Source organism: Saccoglossus kowalevskii, chromosome 13 (genome assembly GCF_978046115.1).
Source record: "Saccoglossus kowalevskii chromosome 13, keSacKowa6.1, whole genome shotgun sequence".
In the NCBI taxonomy this organism is placed as follows: Eukaryota; Metazoa; Hemichordata; class Enteropneusta; family Harrimaniidae; genus Saccoglossus; species Saccoglossus kowalevskii.
Window position 1 is genome coordinate 8443137 of NC_140653.1, and position 15812 is coordinate 8458948.

General features: G+C 33.4%; 1 protein-coding gene across 1 annotated transcript in view; it reads right to left on the reverse strand.

Annotated features, from left to right (window-relative positions):
- The window catches only part of LOC102807131 (neuronal acetylcholine receptor subunit alpha-10-like), a 38387-nt gene that overhangs the window by 3543 nt on the left and 19032 nt on the right, over positions 1–15812 (reverse strand). The window lies entirely within an intron of this gene.

The following is a 15812-nucleotide window of genomic DNA, read 5'->3' on the forward strand; positions in this document are numbered from 1 at the left end:
ATAGAGTAACATGTCGACCAAATAAAATACTAAAATCGTCGCTTTTGTAGCACACAGAACAGTATTCGTCAGATAAACAATCACATGCGTAGTAATTGTCATTGTACGTAACAAATCAACCAGTACAAATTCGGGAATGCCATTGCATTATTGAACGAATAATCACCCAATGTATTAATTAGCATACAATATCAAACAACAACTATAATTAAAAAAATATATGTACTTCAATATTGCATCTTATAAATTGTTTCACATCACATGACACCTCATGTGACATCGCATCATATTTATGTAACACGTCTCATCTTGTATCCTAAACAATACCATGAATATTCTGTTCCATCTATTTAAACATTCCCAGAACGTTATAACAATTGCACTTTCCTGATATACGTGTACCGTTAATGTGAGCCATTTTCTTTTAACGAAGACGCCGAACATTCGTTCCTTCTTTCACCGCTTGATTTATTTCTATTTACACGCACAGAGACTAGTAAAAGTTGCAATGGCAATATAAAAGCGTAGTACTAGAATGTCTAATCGTGCTGATCGTTTTGATAAGATCAAAATCTCCCACATGAGGATAATATTAACAATTAATGTGTTTAATCTAACATCTTTAGTTGCAAAGGGGTAGTTTATGTTTTAAACTATTCCGTTCGCATTTCTAAATCGTCGGTGATGCTGTAATCACATTGTATTGTTTTGAGCTAATTTATTTTACATACTACCAGCAATTCTTACAACATCGTTATGCAAAGTTATCAAGCAATATTGTAATACACTCTTCACAAATGTAACGTTGTTTGTAATTAGTATTCGGCTAACGTGTTCTTGTTCAGATAATTTCCGGTCGTAGGCAATGTTGAGCGAAACAGCGGCAGAGATTACGTAATTTCCGCATATTCTATTTATTCCCATCGTTCTTCGTTTGATCATTTTACATTTCCATCACTTAGCGAATTTTAATGGAAATATATTTTGCATAATTTATAACAACGTATTTTGCTTGCTTCTAAAACGTAAAAATAATGAACAGATTATATAGAGTGTGCCATCTGTAATTTGTATTTGTATATACACTTGAAATCCGATGGTCTGTAATATCTAATAAAATGTTATATATATTGTAGATCACACCTTTGTACTTATTACACCATAGGGCAAATATTTTTAAATATGGTGTATATGATTACAGAAGTTTTTAAAACCAATTTCCTACTGTTAAGTTAGCGAGCCATTTACCCCAATTCGTTACGAGTATGATTCACAATTATAACTGTCAAGTGAATAATGATACAATAAATGCTTGACTGTTATCTTTTTCAAACACACCGTGGGGTGATTAATTACCAGGGCGATTTTAATACATTTCACGTGTACATTTCTTTAATGAAATTATTAGGACATCTAAATTACATTTATGTATACCTATCGCTGTCTTTAATTAAACCATTTAACTGAAAGTCAAAGTGAAAAGGACAATATAACAAAAGTTTCTAGACATACAGGGTATTAGAAATTTTGAACATAACACGTCACGATAGACGTAAATTATATATAAAGTCTATCAATATACTATGAATATATGTATAATAAGTAAATGTGAAAAAACTTCCAAAGTAATCATTACCATTTTCTAGATTGAAAAATAGACGAATGATAAAACTTAAACTTCCTATATTATTTTCAAAGAAAGTTCAGAAAGAATACAAAACAATTTGTGAAATTCATACATGAATTATTTAAAAATCCTTCAAAAATTAAGATCTACCTGTTAAAATAATGAAACATCGTAGCGGTACATAGGTTAATGTAATAATTGAGTTAATTTAAAATCACATAATTTTTGCATTGTACGTAATTATGGTTTAAAATTCCACAAATATTAATTATGTTTATAAACCCCGAAGACGTACACCTGAGCCTATTATAAGTTTGCTATGTACATTATTTTCATTTTTTATGGTACCGCAATAAAGAGCATCCCGACTAATTTACGTATTTAATGGTCGTCCAAAAACAGTATTACGATTAATATAGTTATTAAAATATTTACAGTTACGGAATGGCATTGGTAACATAATTACTGGTTTCGGGGTCAATTCAAACCATGTCTATTTCACATTCCATGTAAATCTTCATGAGTTATGGGTGAAACAAATATCTGTGTGCGGAGAAGTTGACGTTGAGAAATTTTAAAAAGACGTTGACATCTAAAACCACCGGATATATTCAAACAATATAATAATTAACAACAATTCAAAAAATATAGTGTAAAAACACCAACATATTGATATATTTTGTAATAGTCAATAGTAAGTGTAGATTCATGAGCTCTCGCAGCAACAGCATTGATTAACGCTTTCGCGTTATTAGACTGCCTTGGCTTCAAACTGTTTAAATCTCGGAACCAACATACTGTAATCCACTCAACAGTGCAAAAATACCCCTTTATTCGAATGTTCTTCATTATTTGCAAGACCTTAGATAGAGTTAACTGATAGGTAAAGTACGGCTACGACACGCTAACGTTAGGTAACGGTCTGTTTGAATCGAGGCTCTAGTAAAGGCTCCACTTGTGGCAGAGCACCAAAATAAAGAAAAATGCAAAAATATATTGTATAGACACCGTGACAAACTTGTATCTATACTTTAAACATACTTATCATTAGTGATCACTTACACTACTGACCCATCTCGCAATGTAACTATTAATCGTACACAATGTTTACATCTATTAATTATGCTATTGATCTTTTTTTTAAATACATAATTAATCTACTGACATTTATATATTTGATACAGTGTATATAATATAACAATAACATTCTGCATATGCGCTGTTGTGCGTATGAATTTAATTCAAAATATCATTAGGATCTGAAATGCAGTCAAGCGTGAAATTAAAAAAAAATGCTGCCATCTGGCTACGAAAGGCATTATTCTGATTGTCTCAATCAATGCATTTTTCACAGATGACATAACACTGAGTCGAGAATGCACATCATGTTGATTTCACCTAGAGATGGCAATCCTCATTCGTTGTGTATTTCAAAAGCTATCTAGGGAGAATCTAAATAGATAGTTGTAATATTAAAATAGTGATCACAGCCGGATCATGAACTGAATGATCTCACCGGTCTGAAGTCAAACAATTCTAATAGAATAAATAGCTATATTATAATACAATTTTGTGGTAGAACACTCCACGTGTAATTCATAGGTATACATACGCATTGATAAATGTAAGGCATGGCAAAGGAGAACCGTTATATGTAGCAGCAAACATCGATACCCGTTGAATTGAATTATGTACGGCGTTAATCACGTACGGAGACAAGCCTGTTACCTATTGCATCAGCCTAACAAAAAGATTCGTTCATAATCACCATCGGATGAGACGGTAATGATAGACACATATAACGAAGTAATTCCTAGGCAAATTAATACGTACATAACACAATGTAAAACGCCAGCCATATAGGTCAGATGATATGTAGAATTATGATTACTTTTTCTTATTAGCAGTGTCGCGAAAATTGATGAATGATAATTGAAGTAATCAAGTTGAAGACACACGGAAATGACTGTACATTGTAATTGTTTCTAGTACGGATTTGAACATCAGCATGACTATACCGTTTTAAAATAAGTAAAAGCTAATTTCCGTTGAGCCTTGATCTATAAAAACACTTTATTTGTATACTCCACCCACCCATCATCAATACTGAAAATATGACTATTGGAGACATGTTAATAAAGATATGTATACATTCAGGAAAAAACATTAAATGTGACTCAAACAAATTAGTTTTGCATAACCCAGCTTGTATAGAGATTATGACTGAATTACGAAACAATGCGGGAGGTTCCACATATAAAATTCGAAGGTTCTTTACAGTTACGCAAACCAATTCAATTTATTTTTTATATAATGTAATATAGATAGACATTTGCGACATTTTTTCAATCAAATTGTTTAGACACTTTTTTAATCTAGGGAATACTTATTATTAATTAATATATTATTATTACAGAACCACGAGAACACGCGAGGTAAAATGTCAGGATGTATATTATCCGCAAAAACTAACAAAACATTTTAGAATTATTTGCATTATCATAACTATATGCTATGTACACAAAGGTAATTTAGGCTTAGTATTACATGAATACAAAATATAAAAATAATTGTAAAAAACAAAGCTCATGTGTCTTTACATAGTTTGCGATGAGTGAAAAATAGTAAAAGGAAGTAAAAAATATTAGTCTATCACACAAGGCAAACGAATACGATTGAACACGTGGATATGTGGATATATGAAATAGCCCTGTGTTTACTTTCTTGTATGCAATAAAACTATTAGTGAAAAAAATGAATGAATCACACAATGTTTTAAGTTGCAAGTGCTGTATTCAGGAATATGTCTAAGTAAATACGTTTAAGACACTTCACAATTTTGCGATGAGAACACATACATTGGTTTAGGTCAACTGTTATTTTGTTTGTAACGTATTTCACGCGTCATTAAATGCTAGTACACGAAGCTGCATGCGGCTCACTGGTTTAATAATTAGTTGCTTCATGTCTAACGTGGATAATATATGGCTTCTATACATACACGTTGCGTGATGTTGTTTAATAAATCTTGGTTGTGTGCATTTAGTGCTATCGACGTCCGGTCATTAGACAGCATACAATAGGTTTGTATATGATTTTCGCTTCATTTGTACAGTTTGAAACTATACAACAGAATACGATAGAGAAATATATTTCTGAAAAAATTGCGATGTTTTTTATCGATTTCATTCACTTTATTTCTCCATGGCTAGCGCGTGACTCACTTTGACACCTTTAATATATAGTTTGTTAACAACGTGTTCAATATATAAATTAACCGATCGGGGGCTTGTTCTGGGTCTAACTTGTGTAGACTCCAAAGACAAAATATCTCAGATATTATGTATTTATCTTGTTCGAGATGATTTTGTCCCCCGATCAAGATATGTATCAGGATCGGGTTATATATCTCGTTCGACGGATAATCCTGAATACTATATGCAGCAACATATTGAATGTAAAACGCTTAATCGCACTGACATGAGATAAAATAAAAAAGATATTCTGTTATTATTATCGTGATAGGTGTGATGATGCATAAAACTGCAACATCAGTATAAATATATATATTTTTATAGTTCAAAAACAACTGTTTCGCAATTGAATTTGTAATTTGAATCCCTTTTATTTATTTCTGCACGATTTTGCAATGTTACAAGCCTTCCCAAGAGTGTCCCATGCAATTCATGGCAGATATTTGTTTTACGAGACGCAGTTTGCAAGGAGAAAAGTTACAAATCAGGAGAATTAAAGTCACATTTACGTGTAATGTTTTAACACATTACAAGATTCATGGAGTTAATATTCATTACTGTGCTTGACGGAAAGTTAATAAAATAGTCAACAGCACAAGATCTACGGGACTTTATTATTGTGATAAGTGTTTATAGTGTACTCGTGAGGCATAGGATCAATAACAGACAACCCGCTTCGTGACAGATTACGTAGTCAATCACAGTACCTTTTAAAAACTAGGCGACGTGTGCAATATATAAATGTTCACAAGGTTAAATCGTGAATGGATTTTGCTTGCTACTTAGATTTACGTCCGGGTTCTTAACCATATGTTATCTCATAGTATAGCGTGGAGCTTGGGTAGAGACCACCCTTATGACTCCAAGCCAAACTGGACCCGATCGAAACCTGTCTAAAACAAACTTAAGACCTATAAATTTTACAGATGTCTGACCAGTTCTACAAGTTTTTGATAAGTGACTATAATAATTTTGTATTTTAAAATGAGTATTGTATGTGTGTCCGCGGAGTCAAATATGACTGAACACGTGTCAAATAGTTCAGTTAGTCATTGGTAACATGGAATTCAATTGTAATACTTAAATAATATGCAGTTACTATAGCAGTGGTTTGTCCATGTAAACCCCTGTAAATTCCGTGCATTAAACCTCCTCTCAATATAAGATAAAGTGCGCCCTCGGTATTCTGATGACTATGTTTGCATTCAATAGCCACGTGATTAACTGAATCAACTGTTATTAGTTTCACACCAATGATCAGCCTTTTCAAATGTAGTGATTCTTTCATTAAAGTGCACTTTAATAGCCAGTACAACATTCTGTATAATTAGAAAAGCAGTGGTAGGTAAGTTTTCAGTTTTGCTTCATCGATCACCGTCTGAATATCCCAGGCATATCTATGACTTGATAACAATATACGTAACTGAATAATAATAATTCATTAATTCAATAAAAAAACTACTCACTCAAAGTATAGCAAGATTTGCACGGATTGTCAATCAGAAAACAACTCGTGCGTGTTTGTTCAATAATTCACATTGTTGTCAATTTCGATATGACGTGATGCATCGTGGACAGCAAAGGTCGAACGCTACACAACTGTTCCGATTAAAACAAAACGATGCATTAATATAACAAGCCATGAATAAATGATTAAAGACTGAAAATCACTTCACCAAAACAAATGGGCATTATATGATATTTGACCAAATGTCTAATTTAATTGTATGTAGTATATAAGTTAGGCTAAAATCGAGTATTTGCGTGACTTCTCGAAGAACAGACAATGTCGTTGTAGGAGTTTCGAGTTCAGTTGCGTTTCTATTGTATCTGACCACATTGATTAGACCTACTAGAAAATCATGATGACCGATTGAATAGAGAAGCTAGTTCACCAGACAATCAACACAGTCTACAGTTCTTGACTTGGACTTGAGTGTTATAAGATATACGTTAATAGCATTTAATTGTCAAATCAGCTATCGTCATGTGTTAGCTTGTCAATGTTTACAACGAGTGAGCAACTATGTCTATACTTATAAGCGTTTTGTTGATTATATACTTAGTATTGGCTATTAGCCATTGGCGTACACATCTTCGGAGTCGTGGATATGTATTGACCTAAGTTGTGATATGGTATGCTATTGTTTTATGTTTAGCAATTATTTTGTCTTTGAAAATATTATAACCGTGATTTGTTATTTTCCACATTCACGAGACAGCGGAATTACATTGCGTGGCGTATATAGAGGAAATATACATGGGGACCTATTAATATTTCGAAATCGACACATTAACGCATTGTAAAAGGGTTGACAAGAAAATGATTAATGAATGAAAAATAATGGTGACGGTACAATATGTAATTGTGCGACACACGCAAGAAATGTACTTCACACTATTGTATGGTCTGCATTATTAATAGCCTAATGACACATCATGTATATTTCCCAGTAGAACACAGTGACATCATTCACAACCATACATTAATTCAATCGAATCGGCAAACAGTGCTTCACCTCAGTGACAGTTTAAGTGAACAGGTCAGATGTTACCATTCTTAAAAATGTAATCGTCAAATCATTTGCCAGCAGATGTAATACAAGTACTACAATATAACAAGAAAGTATATTTTATTTTTTGAAAACTAGATGACATTTAGAAAAGAATAATACATTGAGTCTGAATTTAAATTTTAACGTGTTTTCTTTTTTAAGCGAGCATTTCCCTCGGTATATTTTGTAATATCCCCAATACGATTATATTATTGGCTGACCACTACCTACACCGTGTGACCCCATAGATCGTTGAAACGCATACCCACAGTTCACGGTCATGTCTTAAACCATGAATAAGCCCGACATATAATTTGATTTTATCATTTCTTTTGTATATACTAGCTTTCCAGTTAATGGACACCAGACTTTTACCGACTCTCAAAATGCTGGTAGCTATCATCAACAATCGTGTTTTGTGACTCTTCACAAATCAAGCCTTTAAATATCTGAGTTTGGTCGTAATTTGAAATTTAACTCTAGGGGAATAATTTTAAAATGCGATTTTAATGGTAAAACAATAGGTGACATTCTGTTGTTTTATTTTCTAACCTACGTTAACAGCCTCGCTATGAGCCGTAAAGGAACAAGAGTAAAAGTTAAAACTGTGACAAAGTGCATGAACTGATAAATCACTGGAGATTGTCTTAGCACACTTAAGTTACTAATAATTATAAGACAGGATATGTCAGTTCACACAGGGGATAGCCCAAGGTCGTAAACAACAATAATATGTCTTGTTCAAGGTAATATGTTAATATCTACTTTAGAGTCTCATGTCACGTGTACATTGCATGCACAATACATTGTACAACTACACGAAAATGGAACGCACGATGTAGGACGCATGTTGCTATTAATATTTGCATGTCGGTGAAAGGATTGTCTGAAATTTGCCCCTAATGTGTTCATATAAATAACATAACGAATATTGTAACATGTAAACTGATTCAATGTATTTGTATTTATTACGATAAACAATTCCACAAAACAAACTTTGATGTGTACAGAAATTGACTTCGATGTTTGGTTATTATATACGTGTAGCGTTAGTAGATACGCCACGGGAATGGCTAGTCAGAGGGCGATCCGTGAATGTTATATTTAAAATATACAATTGCCCATATTTGGACATCATATTATGTCATCGTTGTTAGACGACAGATTAACACTTCACTGTGTTGCCCATCCCCCAAATCTGCAAATTTAATTCGATGATGAAATACCACGTGCTCTACGTAAAAAATAAAAGTATTTTAATATAAAACAGTATGTTTCAAATGTATCTATATTGATGTGCATGCGCTCGGTCGTAAAGCCGCCACACCGCATAGAACCAATGGCGCTGAAGATCGTTTATTTGATATTTGAATTCCTCAGGGTGCTGAACAGTGTTACCTATGCATGTTTTTTCGTTGTCTTAACTGTACACTTTTTATTTTTCTAGAATGTGTCAATATCTTCACCCTGCAACACTTTGCAAGCATTTTTTTCTCTCTCTCTGTCGAGCTTGCACATTAAAAAAAATCTCCCGGCCACCCCCATGATTTCAAATGGTCGATCCCTAATGTTATTGCTCTTACGGGACGGTGTTAATGTGTTAATTACAAGCTGTCTTAGTGTTAATATATAGAAAATCGAAGTTTAGAAAAAAAATATACAAGAATTCCACAGTATTGAATTTATTCACCGTTAAACCTGGGCGCAAAATCTGGTATGACCGGAAATAACGTAAGAGCACTTATACGTATTCTGTTAACATTGCATTGAGAATTACCATATACTTTTGCTCCATTTTTTTCTAACTACGTCATCGACGAAAATCACACAATTGAACGCTAGACAATTTATGAGTACGTTCAATAATTAATCCGAGACCTACAATCGGGATCACTGTGACCCCATCGCCATCGCGTGCACTGAATTATACCGTGGATTATAGGTTGGTGCGGAATCATAATAGACCTTTGACCCAAATAACCGCCGAGATCACGTTAAGGGCGCGACAGTCAAATGCTCCTCAAATGCGAAACACTCCATGATATTTAAATAAGTAGACCCAATGGCGGGAAAGAGAAAAACAATATTTGAGATGCAAATACAAGTCATGCAACTCTCTCGCTCTCAACTTTCGTCACCTTTGTCGAAATAAACCCTCATAATATTTATATTCTATATTTTTTAAAAGGTTTGATCAAGCCCTGTAGCGGATGTGACATTATGTCAAAGTTGTCTCAAAGTTGACTGAGCAGCGATAAGAAATACATACAATATATAACAGCAAAATGATGGAGGGAAAGCTATAAACGCGTACGTAACACCGTAATATGCAATACACCCGAGTGTGTAATTAGCAACATACTGACCCAGACTAAATTGATAAATCTTGTAAGAATGAAATTCTATTGAACCCAAGAGGGTAATTCAGGACGTAATGGAAATAACCAAAAGAAAACAAGCGAGCAAATGTACCCATAAATAGTAAAGGCCAATTATGTCTACAGCAACATTGTGTTTGTTTTATACACAAAATATCGCCACGATGTTAAAGGTAAGTAATATATATTACAACGTGAATTATTCTTTAAGTTCAACATGTGTCAGCAACAAACATATTCAACACTTTGATATAGACATCCAAAATATGCAAAATATTGCACATTTTTGGCGGGAATGAATGTGGAGCAAAAGATTTCATTTATTAAATATTGATCTATTTTATCTGGGATCTGTCCAAACAATGCATAATAAATGCTTTCCGAATGTTTTTATTTAATGTTGAGCATCGCACTGTTACTCATATCTATCATATTTTTACATGCGCTCATTGGAAGACGATTAGTCATCCGTTTCCAGACTGTTTGTTTACACATTTTTATCACCTTTTGAAATATTACATATTCATCATGGAAAATGAAAGAAATCGTGTGATCTTAAATCGGGACCGCTTAGTCGATCAAAAATAATCGAAAACGCAACACAATGTATTAATACTCATTGGATATCTCCCCTACCTATCATACGCTAACCCAAATATTGACTCCACACATGTCATCACACAGTATTGTAACAGTAAGTTCCAAACACCATACGCATTTTAATAGATAACGTCGGTTCCTTCATGACGCATGATTACTATTTTTTCAAGAGTGCGTGAAACAAGTTTGTTTAGTTTGGTGATTGCTATAATTTTTGAGATCGACGTACATGCAATTATACATCACGGAAAAAACACACAAAAATGGTCGACGATCTCATCTGTGTGAATAACTGTCACAGGTTAGAAACACATAATTAAACTATTGTTGCATGACTTATATATGGTGTACGCACCAAGTACTAATTAAGGAGATTTGACGCTAAACGGTTTCTACGAGGCGGGAAATGTCAAACGAATTATATTTATCAGACTAATCATCTACAGGAAGCGTTATATGTGTCCGTTGGGGGGAAATGGTGCATTCCCTTCACTTTCTCAATCAGAACTACGTATTCCCCTGGTATGTAGTATTATCTAGTCAAACGTAGTACGAATCAAGTAACATGATTATAAATCAATTAGACGCATACATTTAGTGCGATTGATGTGAATAATACACTGGGTGGTATCCAGCTAACATTCTGTGTCTGCACAGTGAGATGCACATACCACAGTCACTAACGTAACGGATAAGTTGTCAAATGTGCATTTACACCAATTTCGAACGCACGTGACCGCGACGACCATCGCACATTTCAACTTACTATGTATATTATAACGTTAATTGTCAAAGTCGTTGGTATATAAGCTGAAGTTGCTTACAATGGTCCTTGAAATTCACCAATAGTAACTGAATAAGTAGTGAAAGATTAGTTGAATATATGTCGAAAATATAGATCTCATGAACGAACCTGCAATATCTGATTGATTAAAGAAGGATACACGCATATTTGATAAATGTTTATGTCAAATATTTGTTTTGTAACTTCTGAGGATTGACATTTAACACATTGGCCGTAATTGTGTAAGCTCGTATTCAAAACGCCGTGGTGCGTTATGGCTCATTTGCATACAATATCGCCGTTCATAAACAACCGTTGCCGCTTGTTTCTATTATTATACATCTGTCACCGTAACGCCATAAGTTACGGCGTGCCGTAATTTTGGGGTATTTTACGAGGTATTTTTATCCTACCATATTAGGAAATGTGAATTCCAAATATTGAATGATTACGCGCGTAAGCGTCCTCTAATAATAAAAACAAACATGACTGCCGCCAGGTTTTGACCTGTCCCCACAAAAAGAAGTTTGCTGATTCTGTTCTAAACTTTTTGGATTTCGGCATTCCTATGTTGTATCATTGGAAGGGAAAGATGTATAATAATAAGTTTATTACGAGGATACCGCAAATTATGCACTCAGACAGTACGACGTCGCGCGTCGGTCGACACTTCCGCTGTACTGTCTTCGTGCATACTTTTAGGTACCCTCGTAATAACCTCAAACTAATACGATTACGAAATGTTATTATTTTTTGAACCATCGCAATATATGTATTTCTATTTTCGGAAATGCATTAAAGCGTAATTAGTAACTTTTGAGACAATCAAAACTACGAACATTCACAAACTGGGAAAAATAGTTAGTAGAATTAGGTGAAACAAAATCCCGTTACGGAGAAGTCGAGGTTTGGGTAATTTGAAATGAAAATATATATATTCGACTTTATATAGTTTACAGTTGACTAAATATCCAGAAATATCCGAATTAATACAATCACTAATAATAATAATAATAATAATAATAATAATAATAATAATAATAATAATAATAATAATAATAATAATAATAATAATAGTTTTATATAAGTGGTTTTAACAAAATTGAACTAGTTTTCTTTTATATCTCGTCATGCAGATTATATTTACGTTGATCTTAATAAACGTGATTAATTTAAAGTAATATTACCCAATGTGCTGAAATGCCAAGTGTTATCCATTTTTAGTGTGTTTCGGGATTGATTGAAACTGACACCCTAATCGTGGTTCTTTTTGAATCTAAAGTTTGAGTGATTCATTGATTAATGAATCCTGTGATTTCTGTGTTACTTTGAGCCAGCATTTCATCATTGGAGTTGTGATTGCAATTAGTTCTAGACGACAGGCCACGTTTAACGATTTGCAATTAAACTGAAGTAGACATTTACGATGAAGTTACTAGGGGTTGAAATTTGGCCAGACTTTAAAACATACTAGTAAAATTGCTTTAAAAACGCAGACAATTATTTTAAGGTAACATTTGTTATTTTAATTTGTCGTCATGTTTGTGTTTGTTAAGGCCATGCCTGCGAAAATTTGGTTCATCTTGCGAAACGTGCAGTAAATATTCAATAACATGGTTCTCAATCGACGTACTGTAGATGAGATTTATTTCACGTAATACAATAAACCACATCGCTAGTAACAAATTGGTGACCTCTTTGGAACCTACAATACGAGTAAATGAACATGTGTTGCCTAAGGTTGAAAAATACCTCCACTGAAGTATACAATAACAATTTTGACGTTGCTGAATAACATCTAAAATAGATAATTCACCAGCTGCTCACCGTCGTTGTATAACAATTTACGAACAATGTTATTCACAATAACAAGTATTTAATTCGTACTCTCATATGATATTCAGTATTAGTATTTAAGTAATGATTATGCGCGATTTTTGAATTGGAAATATTTGAATAGTCTTTTGATACAAATTTGGTGGCTTGGCGTTTTTTTTAATTCGCAAAATAATCCTATAGCTATAAATTTTGAAATTATAATCACAAATTCAATAAAACGAAAATATCACCACACCAATATATTGAATTCTAATATTATTTTAGAAGATGTTTAATTGTTTTTCTTTTAGAGTATAGTATACGGAAAGTTCACAAGCTGTGTTCTATACTACAGTAGTATTATTGACAATGTCTCCTTGGTAAGGTCAGAAGGTCATGTCACAGTGTTCCTAAATACGTCTCATTGAACGTAAAAATAGCCACTGGCCATTGAATTACAACACATATGTTTACAAGCAAATAATTCATCCCTATATAAAAAGATTCGATGAAATACAAATGAGCTGAACACATGTTGATTTCGAATTAGTCATAACAATATCACTGTTAGTAATCGTGAACTCTCTCAACTGGAACGATTTAGTTTTAGTCGCAATTGTCATTATAATTATTATATTAACGATTATTATGTCAGGGTTTTGGCTTTCATTTCTAGGTGTCTCGAAATTGAATAAGCATATTTCTATAGCATTGGTTACAATTAAGTTAAAAGGTGAATATTGTTTTGTTTCCCCATACAAATATATGTGTGGCGTCTGGAAACCACCAACATGGGCATTTTCGCCATAGTTACAATGTAAATCTTGGAAGCGCTTTCATGTTTTTCATTAAAACACATTATTGTGAAATTAAAACATGTGTATTATATATTAAAACACTTGTATTTTCTACCAAAACAGTAGTGATTTAGTATGTGTAGGAAAGTGTTTTTGGGAGTTATGAAAACACCCGTTCATGAAAATTAAGCACATTGTAAATACACAAAAATACACTTTTGTCAAAATAAAACACTGAATGTACTACGAGGTCCTAACTGTGTCATTGAAGTGTTTATTGATAGAACATTTATTGACTTGTGCATCCAACTTTATTCAACCGGTATTAAACAAAATTAGTGAAATGTCTGGAGACTCGTAAATAAACACTATGAATTAATTGTATGTACGCTTATATGGTCTTGCTGTCTGGAAATCGAGACACGTGGTGAATTAAGTACCTCGTGGCCTAACGGTTTTTGTCATTCCATATTTGGTAGTTGTAGTTCCTATCACATCTGAGCACTTTCACGTGTGACGTAAACATTTTTCTCGAAAACTTCAGAAAACTAAATCATCAACGATGTTTCAACCCAAAACACCAGACTATAAATATAAATATTAGTGTTAATGTATAAGGCACATTTATGTTCATGAAAATAACTAAAACACCCTTCTTTTAAATTGTTTTATCATGAAGCACAAACATATATGCAGTATTTCCACCTAAAACATCCGACTATACATGTTTCATAAGTGTGTCTGTATATGACATGTACAAGAGTTACTTAAACACATTTTTCCGAACTGTTATATTTTGAAGCACTTCCTTAAACAAACATATATGCAGTATTTCAACCTAAAACACCCGATTATATAAGTGTTCGTATGCAGGACACTTTTGTATGCCGTCTACAGTGTCTATAATGTACACAGTACTTATTATCGACTGTATGCAGCATAATTATTGGAAAAAAGCTCACACACGTCACCATTATCAGCAGACTACTACATGTAGCGATAAAAATATTGATTTTAGTATTTCAATAATAAACAGCTTTATATATCTATATATTTTGCGAGTGTGTATACCATGTACCTGTCACAAGTGTAATAACCGATGGAATTTAACATGCACGGTGTTGTTATCAATGCTCGAGTTAGTAAGCTGGATGACGCTGCGCTAGACAAGCATTAATTCCCTGTGATCTAATCATTAGATTCGTTTTTTATAGCTATTATTCTATTGGCGGAGCCTCGGTGTTGAATTCCTATATGGTGAATTCCTATATATGAGTCTAATTTAAACGTGCTCTCCCAAATCTCCAATGAATACATAACTATTAAACTGTTATTCAGAAATTTCATTAATACAATAAATACAATGTAACACATACATAGAACAATAATTCCGTTTGCTACTTTTTTTGCAAACATTTTGAAGTACCTTTCGTAAACGACGGTGTTCACGTTGAACACTATTATATGTTGCGTGTTCAAGTAACTGGTAACTTGTGTCGTGCGCACGCTCATTCAATGTTGGAAATATAATATTGAGAGTGTATGGACAGGTGGCATAATAGTTCAAGAAGCAACAACAACTTGGACCGAATGATTCCTTTTTAGATTTTCGGAGGCAAGAAGGGAACCTAAAATTACCCTAAACAAACCTGAAGGTATGATGATATTGATACTCCGTTACGAAGCGTGTGGAAAGTGTAATTTGCCAGAGCCAGCGTCAGCAGTTGTGTACTGCAATCATATTTGCAGCTGCCTTCATTCAATTCATTACGTGCGGGATAACTGATTAAACTCAACTCTACGCATTTACAGGACTAGAGAATTCCATACTGCATAACGTCTTGCCGATATTCCCAGAGACATGATCTGAGTTACCAAATCATAGAAATGTTGCAGAATTTAACAGGAAAATGAAGTCCAATTCGTGTTAACGGTTGTGTGGTCGTATTTTCACATTACGTGAGAGATATAACAACAATAACATTTTACATTTCATATT